General features: G+C 36.1%; 1 protein-coding gene across 2 annotated transcripts in view; it reads right to left on the reverse strand.

Moving 5' to 3' along the window:
- LOC138698848 (uncharacterized) overlaps positions 1–8,805 on the reverse strand; it is a 38,636-nt gene extending 29,831 nt beyond the window's left edge. The window contains exon 1 of one of the 2 annotated variants that reach the window (XM_069825062.1): positions 8,683–8,805. The gene's annotated coding sequence lies outside the window, so the exon portion shown is untranslated. The remainder of the gene's footprint in view (positions 1–8,682) is intronic. The other variant, XM_069825063.1, reaches the window with a different exon arrangement.
- Positions 8,806–11,696: the final 2,891 nt, after the last annotated feature.

Below are 11,696 nucleotides of genomic sequence, written 5' to 3' on the forward strand. Positions count from 1 at the left end.
GAGGACATCAACGCAGTGTGAAGGAAGACGAGAGCATTTTTACTCTGGTCTAGCGCATTCATACTACTAATACTCGACGAATTTTTGCTCATCTCAATGTGTCACGAACATGTGTATGGTGAACACTGCATGGCGAAAGGCTCTATCCATTTCACCTATAGCGTATGCAAAATCTTTATAGAAGGAACAATGCCAACCGTCTACGATTTTGTAACTGGTTACTGTACATACTAATCGTCAAGTGATTCTATTTTCTGATGAAGCCACGTGCACCCGTAATGAAATAAGTAATACTCATAATAATTATTTATGACCTCTTAAAACACCAAAACCTATACAGGGTGAAAGTGAAATAGCCTTGTAGATTTCCAGACCGAATAGCTCATGTTGTATGTAACAAAAAAAAAAACTATAACATCATGTTGGGGAAAAGTTTTTTTTTTCCAAATATTTAACAATCTCTTATTGGATAACTATTGCGAGTAGGATCGTGTTTTTGTCCATATCGATAGGAAATCTGATAAAGAATAATTTATCCCTCTGGATATTTCAGTAGCGTGAACTGTTTCCATGTAAATTTAATTTTAAAACCCCCTAAATTCAAACCATTTCACGAAGCGAGCGTGTGGCAATGTCTCTGGAGAAAGCAACTTATGTACGGAGACTCACCGAGCTCGTTGACCTCTTACATCTGTATCACGAGTGAGTGTATTAGCGACGATGTTGCCTGACTGCTCAAACTTCAAACTTCATTTTCTAATTAACCGTGCACTTAATCACAAAACGTAATATAGGTTTTATATTCATTTACGTGTACCCTATCGTCCCTTTCAATCTGCAAGGTTATTTAACTTTCACCTTGTATAGTATTGTGGACAAACAATTTCAACTTCGTTTCTCGATCAATGTGTGATGTGGTATGATGAATGACATGCTGACGATCGTATGAATGGACTAAAGTACCGGCGATTTTTGCGGCGTACATTACCAGGACTACTAGAGGACGTTCCTTTGGCTAGTGGCGTGTTACGTACTTTCAGCATGTAGGAGCCCCTTCACATTATTGACACCATGTGAGGGCTCATCTCAATACCAGATTACCTAATCAGTAGATTGGTCGTGACGGTACCATTTCCTGGCACAAAGATCTCCAGACCTCAGCCCGTTGGATCTTTGTTTATGGGTTGAATTGTACAGAAGGAAAGTTACAGGAAACGAACTGCTTTCTCGCATAATGGATGTTATTGCCGGCGTCAACCGTTCGGTATAGACCACATATTCATATGGGCTTTTTTTGTTGTTGTTCAAAATGATCTATATTACGATCTTCCAGAATACTGACCTTTCAAACTGGGACAAACTATGTAGTACTTAAACCGTATAATGTACAGACCCAAAAACAAAATTTGGGTCATCTAATTTTACTAAGTTCCAGATACAATGCATTGCGCATGTGCAGTAAAAAAAGAGCGCTTAAATGTATGCTACTTGTAGACAGTCTTGCGAAGCTTGTTGCCTACATAAAGGAGGACAGCTACCACTGCCCATTTTTTAATTCCGTATCTGTAAAAATTAAGTCAAATGTCTCACTCCTGGGGTTATAAAGAATGTCTTTCATGCGAATTTCAGAAAACGAAAGTTCATCTTTATTATTTGGATAGTTATTAAATAATTTTCGGTTTATGCAACGAGCAACATTTTACTTTCTGCTGTCGTGTTTGTGGCTCAGCGCTATCGCGTTGGTTCTTCATCCACACGGCCCATATTCGATCCCTGGCCTGGTAGTAAATAGCATTTGCGGTATTAAATGCAGACTCTGCATAGGAGGTTTCCTCGCAGTAGGTAATTATTCTCTCTCATTCCATCAACATTCTCCACCTTTCCATTATTTCATTTGTCATCTGCTTAAGAAAAGGTTGGGATAAAGTTGGGGATTGGTACAGTTCTCCAATGCTAATGTAAGGTTTAAGGGTCTTAGGTCTTATCACGTACTCATATAGGAATGGGACCTGGTTGACAGCATCGGTTTCACCAAGTCAGGCCAACTGACTTGGAACAATAATCATATATGTAGACGCAAAAAGGCTAGAAGTTGCGCAGGTGCATGGGCCCGTTCCGGGTCTGGCACTGGATAAATGAAACAAAGCCCGCTGATGGTGAAAGGTTGCTGACTGCTGTTTCGCTGCCTCTAACGTAGCCCGTGGTGCATCAAAGGAAGCGTTATACCAGGATGATCATCATGAATGTTTGTCCCACGAATTCCATATGTACTTTCCGAAATATGAAAGCAACCTTCGGCTTCGAAATAGACGTTCTAACCATATGAAGATCAAGTGATGAGTTTTTCCGAGTTCTTGGATTTTTTAATTTTATAAATTTTCAATTCACCAACATCTCCCTTTCATTTTACCTTTCCTTTCGTTCCATAACATTTTAATTCATAAAATATCATAGTAAAGGTACGAACTTCAGTGATACCAAATGAAGATAGTCAGACACACGAATTTATATATGTAATATTCATTAACATTGATCGATGCGGGTCAGGGACGCGTAGGACAAAACCCGATTACTCTACTTGGGGTCAATCTTTAAGGGTATGTACAAGACGGAGCTTGGCTGGTTACCGAGCTGGTCGCTCGTAACCTAGCTGGTGGCTGGGCAGAAAGTCGGGGCGTTCAGAACGAAGCTTGTTTGCTTCTACCAGTCAGTGTAGCTGAACTTACTCTGTCTTCTGAAAATTGGCTTTAGAAAACAATAACAATTTGTAAAAGTGCCAGGATAGAATGTATTGGTCCTAGGTTCTCCTAAACGTAACTTAGATATTTGGGCATTTTCAGTACGGAAATAACCAAGTAAATAATTCCAATTTTCTGGAAAGTGTCTTCTGTCATAATAAAATCATTTCATTAAATCCCATATAGTTCATTCTGATGTAAATAGAGCATTGATAAAATAATATGTATTAATTGCCAAGAGGTCAGTACCGATAATTATATTGTTTCTAAAATCGTCACTTTCTGTAAAATATCAATTATTCATTTACAAAGTTACTTATTATTGATATTCATTTCACACCACCTCATTCTAGTGCCGAGATCAAGACAGTATGGAGCTCTATCTCCATGCCCCTTAAGTGCCTTTATGACATGTGAAGTGGCTATCTTTACCTTTATTATTATCCATTTCAACTCCTGCTTCATCTCACAATTTCACAATAAGATATGGGCTTTGGTTATCGGGTTGAGCCTGATTCCAAAATTCATAAATATTGATTTTCCTACCGAAAAATTGTTTTTAGAATTTAAAGTCTTGAAAATACATCAAATTTATATAAATGCATTATTAAATTTTATACATAAAAATTACACATATTTCAGATCATACACTCACAAACACAAAACCAAAGGCATGAATACAATACGTTTGTTTGAACCTAAGTGTTTAACGAACACTGTTTTCAACCGTAGTACTAATATAGGCCCCAGAATTTATAACAAATTATTAAAGAAATACGCACATCTATTTACCTCCAACAGTTTGAAATTTAAAAAATGTATGTAAGCAATTTGTTATGAGTAATGATTAATTTTTTAGATGTTATTATATTGTAATTTATGCGTCTACATTTATTACGTATCGAATCATCCTCTGAGCACGACAACACACTTTTAGGAGAGTGTCAGAATGTTGTAAATTTAGAATCTCTTTGTATTGTATTTTTCTGGCAATAAACATTATTATTATTATTATTATTATTATTATTATTATTATTATTTTAATTATTATTATTATTATTATTATTATTTGAAATTAATCTTTCACAATTCATTATACGTGTGGAAATAGATAGCAGTAGGTGTTTAGCACATGGGGAAGTCCTACGGATTCGCAGAACGCATGCGTAGTAAAGGCATTTAGGTCGCTGGTAGCTGGAAAAACGAGGAGATCCGTTCTTCTGGGGTTTCATGAAGTCGGTCCTAAGTACTCCTTTTATATATGAGCCCATCTCCATTGATTACATGGGCTCGCTTCCGTCCAGGCATAAACATTTTCCTTCCCATTTTATGCATGGAACGCTTTGCAGTTATTTGTAGTACGGACGGACTTTCTGAGAACTGTTACCACATTTCTGGAGGGAAAGTAACGTTTTAATCTATGTCATTTTGTAGTATGTAGTCACAGAAAGTTTCAACTCGTTTGTCATTTGGCATTGTGGAACAAAAATCATCAGCAAAACTGTCACCTATTTCTTCGGGTTCCAACAGTGGCAAACCAGAAATGCTCTTGAGAAAATACTAATTTTACTGTTATTTTCTTTGTACTGCTTAAACCCAATTGTTGAATTTTCTTCCACCAACTCTGAGCTAAATGGAATCGACATCCCTTAATATTAGCGTTATACCAAACATTAGATACACCAATATGAATAGCTTGTTCAAAGTCACAAAAAACATATGTTGGTGAAAACGTTTGTTCGTATTTCAAGCACTCATTCACCTTATGTTTAAATGATTCGACATACGTTTTATCAGAGTGGCGTCATATGATGTCAGTGTAGATACGTCTGTTTTCATCAACTCTCTGTGTAAAATTTTTATAGGCCACTCACATGGATCATCGATAGATTTTCTTTTCACAGAGTTACTTAACTTCTGTCTGTTCAGTACACTTTCACGGATTTTGTCATGGTTATGTTGTAAAAACTGTCTATCACTTCCTTTTTTCCACTTACCTGTTGTGGAAAACTGTCTATCACTTCCTTTTTTCCACTTACCTTTACGAAATACATTTATCATTACAACAAGTCCATATTTCAATTCCATCTGCGAGACATTTTTGTAAACTGAATTTGAAACCTGAAATCACTAACAAATTTCTTCCACCACGTTGAATAAACATAACACTGTCTATCACGATAGGGTTCATTTTTCCGTTGTACCACAAGCTCACTGACGAGTGGCTCAACAAGGTCCACGACTTTCGAGGGGAAGGGGGCTGGAGCGAGTTCATAAACAGTGTACTACGCCTCAGGAAGGTAAACAACTTCCGTGCAAGAGCGACTTCAGGTAGCTCTCCTTTCTTACCACCCCTGATCTGAAGCGACTTCGTTAGCAGCCATTCTACCAGCTACCAGCGGGCTAACAGGCTAGGTCAGTGTTCCGCAACCGTTTTATACTCACGGCACACCAAAATGTTAATCCCTTCAAAAAATATGATGTGTCTCTCTTAATATAGGCCTAATTACGTAATATGATCAAATTTATTATTATTATTATTATTATTATTATTATTATTATTATTATTATTATTATTATGAAACAGAAATCGACACTTGCATTTATTAACAATTTATGAACTTCACTTTCCTGTAGAAAATACACTTTTATATTACTAATATTAAAGTAAATAGCTCTACTCATACCTTCAATGCGATACTTGGGCCTGCTTAGATGCACACACGTGGCTAATCCTTGGCGGAATCATTGACAATGCAAGCCTCATTTCTTCATCGATGGATTTGAGTCTCTCCCTCTTTGATGTTTTAGTTTCAGTAAACGTCGAGAAGCCCAATTCACACATACGTATATGTAGTTGAAAATGGCAATAACATATTAACTGCCATCTCGGAATTCACTCCTTAATGACAACCAAAATGTTTTCAAAGGCATTTCAAGAAGTTTTAATTTCAATGTTCTGTTTGCTTTTAAATCTGTCAGTTCCTCTTGTACGAGTATATTATTCGGAAGATGTTTTCAATCTACAATGGATGAATCACGAGCCCAGTCGAAATCTTGAACACTCTTTCCAAAATAATTCTTGAACTTCTGCTGCAAGATTAAGTTACTAAATGTTCTTTAATTAAGTCCATCAACACTTTATTACCGTCAGCAAGGGGCCATACAGTTGGGAACATATCAAATGGCCCATTTTCAATAATCTGTATCCACAAAATCAGCTTATTCACTTGAATCTTATCCATATTAGTCAGAATATTTTCCCTCCTACCTTGCATTTTTCTGTTAAGCTCATTCAAATGTACGAAAATATCGAAAATATATGCCAACTTAGATACCCATTCATCATCTACAAATAAATCCGCGTACTCATGCCGTTCAGTAGTAAAAAATTCAAGTATATCCTCTTTAAGTTCAAACATACACGCTAACACTTTACTTCGTGATAACCATCGCACTTTTGCATGTAGCAGGAGTGTAGTGTGCTCTGATTCCATTTCCTGACACAAAACGAAGAAAGTAGCGTATTTAGGGGCCGCGATTTGATGAAGTTCACGACTTTTACTACTTCGTCCATCACAATATTCAGAGAAGATGGCAAAGACTTAGCAACAATGACTTCGCGGTGAATGAGAAACGATCGCTCCGTATGATAGGATTTGCTTCACGTACTTTAGCCATTAATCCTTTCACTCGGCCTGTCGTAGAAGCGGCTCCGTCTGTGCAAACACTAACGCAGTCGTCCCATGTTAATTCATTACGGACCACATATTCGTTAGTTGTACGAAATATTTCTTCACCGGTATCTCGCTCGGGCAGTTCTTTGCAAAAAAGAAATTACTTGCAATTACATCTCCATCAATGTTCCGAATGTAGGAAAGAAGTAGTGCGTGATCACTAATATCGGTGGGCTCGTCGACCTTAAGTGAGAACTTCTGACTGCTATTTATTTTCTACTTCGTAATGTCTTCGATGTCATGGACATGTCATTAACTCGGCGACTGATTGTGCCAGAAGAGAGAGGAACTTAATTTTAATTAATTCTATTCATTTCTTACAATAATAGGTAAAAGTTCACGTCACTCCTTTCACCTTGTGGAGGCACAACGGTTGTGGTACACTGGGCTAGGTAGCAGTCGACCGAACAGGACTCGTCTTGCACGTCTCCATTGGTTATCGTTTGGGCACTCCTTCCAGTCAGGCTACCAGCTACCGTCTTGCATGTACCCTTAGGGAAGTGTCTGATTCTACTCTGGTCTCTCCGAGGCTGAAGAACCATTCATTCAGTTACCATATGTGGTCATATGTAGGGCAATAATGAGAGACGTATATGACAACAATATACAGAGTGTTTTGAAAAAAATCCAATATTTAGAGAGGAGGTAGTAATTAGGTAGAAATTAAAGTTCTACAAATATGGGTCCTAAAATTACTATCTTATGAGAAATGAGCAAATGTTTGTCATCATTGTAGGAGCAACATATCTTCCACTCTTGAGCTCTCTGGCAAGAAACAAATGAAACGGAATGCAACCGTTTGTCACTACGTATTACAGATACGAAACTAACTTACCTGACTCGTACAATATAACGTGCTGCCATCTGCTTAAACATTCTCATGATACAAACACAAACGAAGGTATGCAAACCGAGCAAGTTCTCTGACGGTAGCGTATGAGACTCGCATTCGGGGGGTCCCGAGTTCAAATCCCGTGGCTGACCAATTTGACTGGGGGTTTTCATGGTTTCTCTCAGACACAAAGGCAAATTCCGGATTGGAAATTTACATTCCATGATTCATCACCGCCTCAATGACCAATATCATAAATATTAATCAGAATCTAAAATCAGTTACATAAACATAAGCCATCTACAAAACATAATAGAAACAGGAAGTCAACAATAGTTAACAAGGGCTACTGGTATATCCAGAGATCCTAAACACACGATCTGACCACAGATGTTAAACTGTGTATAAAAAAAAAACTAAAAAAAAAAAGGTATCCTGTGTAATACTTAGTGACAAACGATTATATTGTTTTCTTTCCAAAGAGCTCAGAGTGGAAGATATGCTGCTCCTACAGTGATGATAAACATTTGCTCATTTCTCAGAAGATATTAATTTTAGGAACCATGTTTGTGGAACTTTTATTTCTTGTTTTGACGCATACTACCTCCTCTCTAAATATTGGAAACTTTCCCAAAACACTCTGTATTTTGGGTAAGTAAAATAAAATTAACTAAAGAATCTGAACCTCACGAAACTGTGCTGAGAATATGCAATATTCTACATGTCATAAGTGCAAAAGATTTCTCTTTACCAGAGTACCTTACTTATCTCTCAATCTTTCTTAATTAACTAAAAATGACTTCATCTAAATGCGGCAATCCTGTGGCGAGCAGACATTACAGATCGCTAAGTTCAGAACATGCATGCTTCATTCAAACAATCGTGTACCGTCAAATGGGCAAACTTAGAACATTGTTTTAACTTGGAACATTATCATAGTGTATTTTGATTTTGTTACAATGGCAACATAATCTTCACTTATTACTATGTTGTGCAGCACATTGGTTCTCTTACGGTTTAGTGTTACTGTGACAAAACGAAAAATACTCTATGATAATGTTCTGAGTTAAGACACTGTTTGAAGTTTGCCCATTTTGGCGGTAACATGTTTACAGACAACTTTTTCAGGTCTTTCTTTACATTAGAAACAATCGTAGGCCTATGTGAGACATAGCTTAACTAGGCTTAATTTGAGATTGTAAAGCTAACATGAACTGATGCAGACGAATTACGTGTTCGTTATTATTATTATTATTATTATTATCATTATTATTATTATGATTATTATCAAACACAAGTCACTCACGCCAAGCACATGTACAGTGTCTTCCTCACAACCGATCAAGTGACGTATTTAAATAGTTTCACTACTAACTTGTTTAAATCCGGAACAACTCACTGTAGATCGCGGTGAGCTTGAACAAGCAACAGGTGCGTTATCACTCGGGAGCGCAGCACTCCTTCGCCTTACGCAGTCCTTCTGTGACTGGATCGAACGCATGGTGGAAACATAGTAGAGGTGTGGGACAAGCTGTGCGTGTTTTCGTTCAGTCTGCGCATGACGTCACCTTTACTGCAGGCCGCACTCGAATGACACAGTCAACATAACAGATTGTTGATGGTTAGATCTGCGTCCATAGATTTAAATGAATAAATAAAACTCATGGTTTGTGTATTCAGTAAATATTGACAATATAGGCTATAATAGGGTCTATCTTGAAGTGATAACATTATAAAATAGGGAACAATAAATTAAATTCAAGAGTCAAGAAATAATATAATATGGTAGTGCAACATTAATAATTGCCTTCTGTAATATACACATACTTTTATAATAATTATAATACATTATGCTACAAATATGCACAAAATTAGGCCCATATATCACACAAATTATATTACACATGCATTCAAGTACAATAGGAACTACCTTGAAATGATAACGTAATAAAATTATGATTTATTACATATTAAACCAAGTTTCAAGAAACAATGTGATATGGCAGTGTGTCATTAATAATATTGCCTTCTGTAATATACACGTGGTTTTATAATAATTACAATACAATGTGTAATAAATATATACATACTTAGATCTATACAGTTATTTAAAACATACATTATTTTGTACATGAATTCAAATACTTTTGAATCTTCATTAACATATATATATGAATTTCTTGGAATAATTTGTCATTATAGTAAACAAATATTTGTATATATTCAGGCTATTGGAGACATAATATAGTCTACTACATTATTTACCTTATTATTCCACACACGACATAATATAATTTCATCATTATAAATCCCACTCTGTTAAGTAAATACTTATTCTTATGCAATCTTTTTCATTTTATTTATAATATTTCTCTTTGAAATTCCAGACATTTTTATTATTTTATTAATTTCTTTAATTCTAATAAATGTTCTTGTTCTAACCAATGTCGTAATTACTTCTGGCGGAAGAGGAGAACTGATTTCTGCTTCGTTTTTGATGGCAGAATTAACCAAATTTACAGTCTTTTTTATTATAAATTTCTCACAAGAAACAGAATCTCCGTGCACATCTGAGAATATACTTCAACAAGCATGGCAACCAATTGTAGATCCTTAGAAGGGAGAATTAAGTTTCCACGGGACACTGTAGTAATCCAGTCTTTTTGATTAGCAGAAGTTGACAATTTTATGGGAATTCCAAGATTCGGGTATTGCTCCATATGTTTTGATGCAGCATATCCTGCAATATATTTTAATCCTTCCTGGGATATCCGCTGTCTTGCAGAGATTTCATATATTTTTTTCTGGGAGGCCTATATTTTCTTCAGGATCTCGATCGTTCGTAAATTTAACCGGTTTCAGAATGCCTTTAAGAAATTCTGCCGTTGCACATAGTTCTTTCTGCAGATTATCATTGACTTCTGATTGGCTTGTACTAGGACCCACTATTAATGCCTCTTCTTCCGAAAGCAAATCGGAGGTGTTTTTGTTCTCACAAAACTGAGATAATGGATTTCGACCTAGTATGTACCACTTCAGTCTATGTTTAAAATCTAAAGCAGAGGGATGATCGTTTGCTCTACCCATGCTTCTAATTTCCGAAAAAAAGTTTTCTACCAGATCTTGGTTAAGTTTTCTTGTGATGATGTATTCAATTTTGTACTTGTACCTCATTGCTTCATACAACAGTGTTAATGATTTATTATTTATTAGAATCCCCTCCTGATAAGGTAATTTCCTGTTTGCTTCTCCTACTTTAACTGTGGTCATGAAGTCATTCATTTCTGAGAGTATAATATTCTGATCTTGAAGGTTTATTCCGTAACTATGCAGCCCACGGTGGGTACCGAATTTAGAAACGGTATTAAATAAATCAAACCAATTTGTTAATTTTATTGCCTTTGAAGTTTCTTTCCATTCATTTGAACTCAACAGCTCGTTTTCACCACACCATTTCAAAGCCTTTGCAACTCTGTTGGAAAATAATTGTGCTGCCAAACTAACTTTTTGTCTTTGGGTACCACGGACACTTAAGTGTAACGGAGTTAACGTGTAAGCTAATTTTGTATCAGATGAGGATGCACGTAAAAGTTCATGAATTGGTTCTGATGAAATGTTCAATCCGTTCAAGTTGAAACCAGATCTAGAAAGTGATTCCTGTGTAATTTCAATAAATGTGGAGCGTCTGAAAAAAAAAAACAAATATTTCTCGAGTTGAATCATTTGGATTAGGAAAACTGCAATTTAGTTTGGTAGAAATTTTCAAATCACGCCACAATTTTCTGTTACTTCCACCTAAATCGCTAACTGTGGCCACAACTTGAAAACCACTGCTTCTAACTGGCAAATTATGTCTGTTAGGATTTCTTTTGTCATTGTCTGATCATATTTATAGTATACGGACTGCTTCCACCTTGCAAACAAACCACGTGCAAAAACAACCTGCACTGCCTTATGAGGTCCAATTATTTGTTCTTCCCTACTGTCAAAAGAAACCTCCTCATTTAAATACATTCCATCAAATGCTAATACTGTTACACGATCTAACTCCGACATATTTGTAGCTCTCGCCTTCATTAATTTTAAGACATCATGAAGTACCCCTTCCTCAAGCGATAATTGTTTTACTGCCCATTTTCTCAGAATTGACAAATCAGGTAACGGGTAATTTAATTTTGTTCTTAAGTATCGGTATGTTTTTGGACTTAGGTTTCGAAGTGTTATTGCAGTACCGTAATCTTCTACAGACCATTTCACCCTATGCTTTTTATTCAAAAGAGCATCAATTTGCCCAATAGTGAAAAATGGTTTCAAAATTTCAGCCACTTTAGATTTAACTTCTGTTTGTCTAATGTTTTTCAATGAAATACAACCTCATGTAATTTTCTT

This window comes from Periplaneta americana, chromosome 4 (assembly GCF_040183065.1).
Source record: "Periplaneta americana isolate PAMFEO1 chromosome 4, P.americana_PAMFEO1_priV1, whole genome shotgun sequence".
Taxonomy (NCBI): Eukaryota; Metazoa; Arthropoda; class Insecta; order Blattodea; family Blattidae; genus Periplaneta; species Periplaneta americana.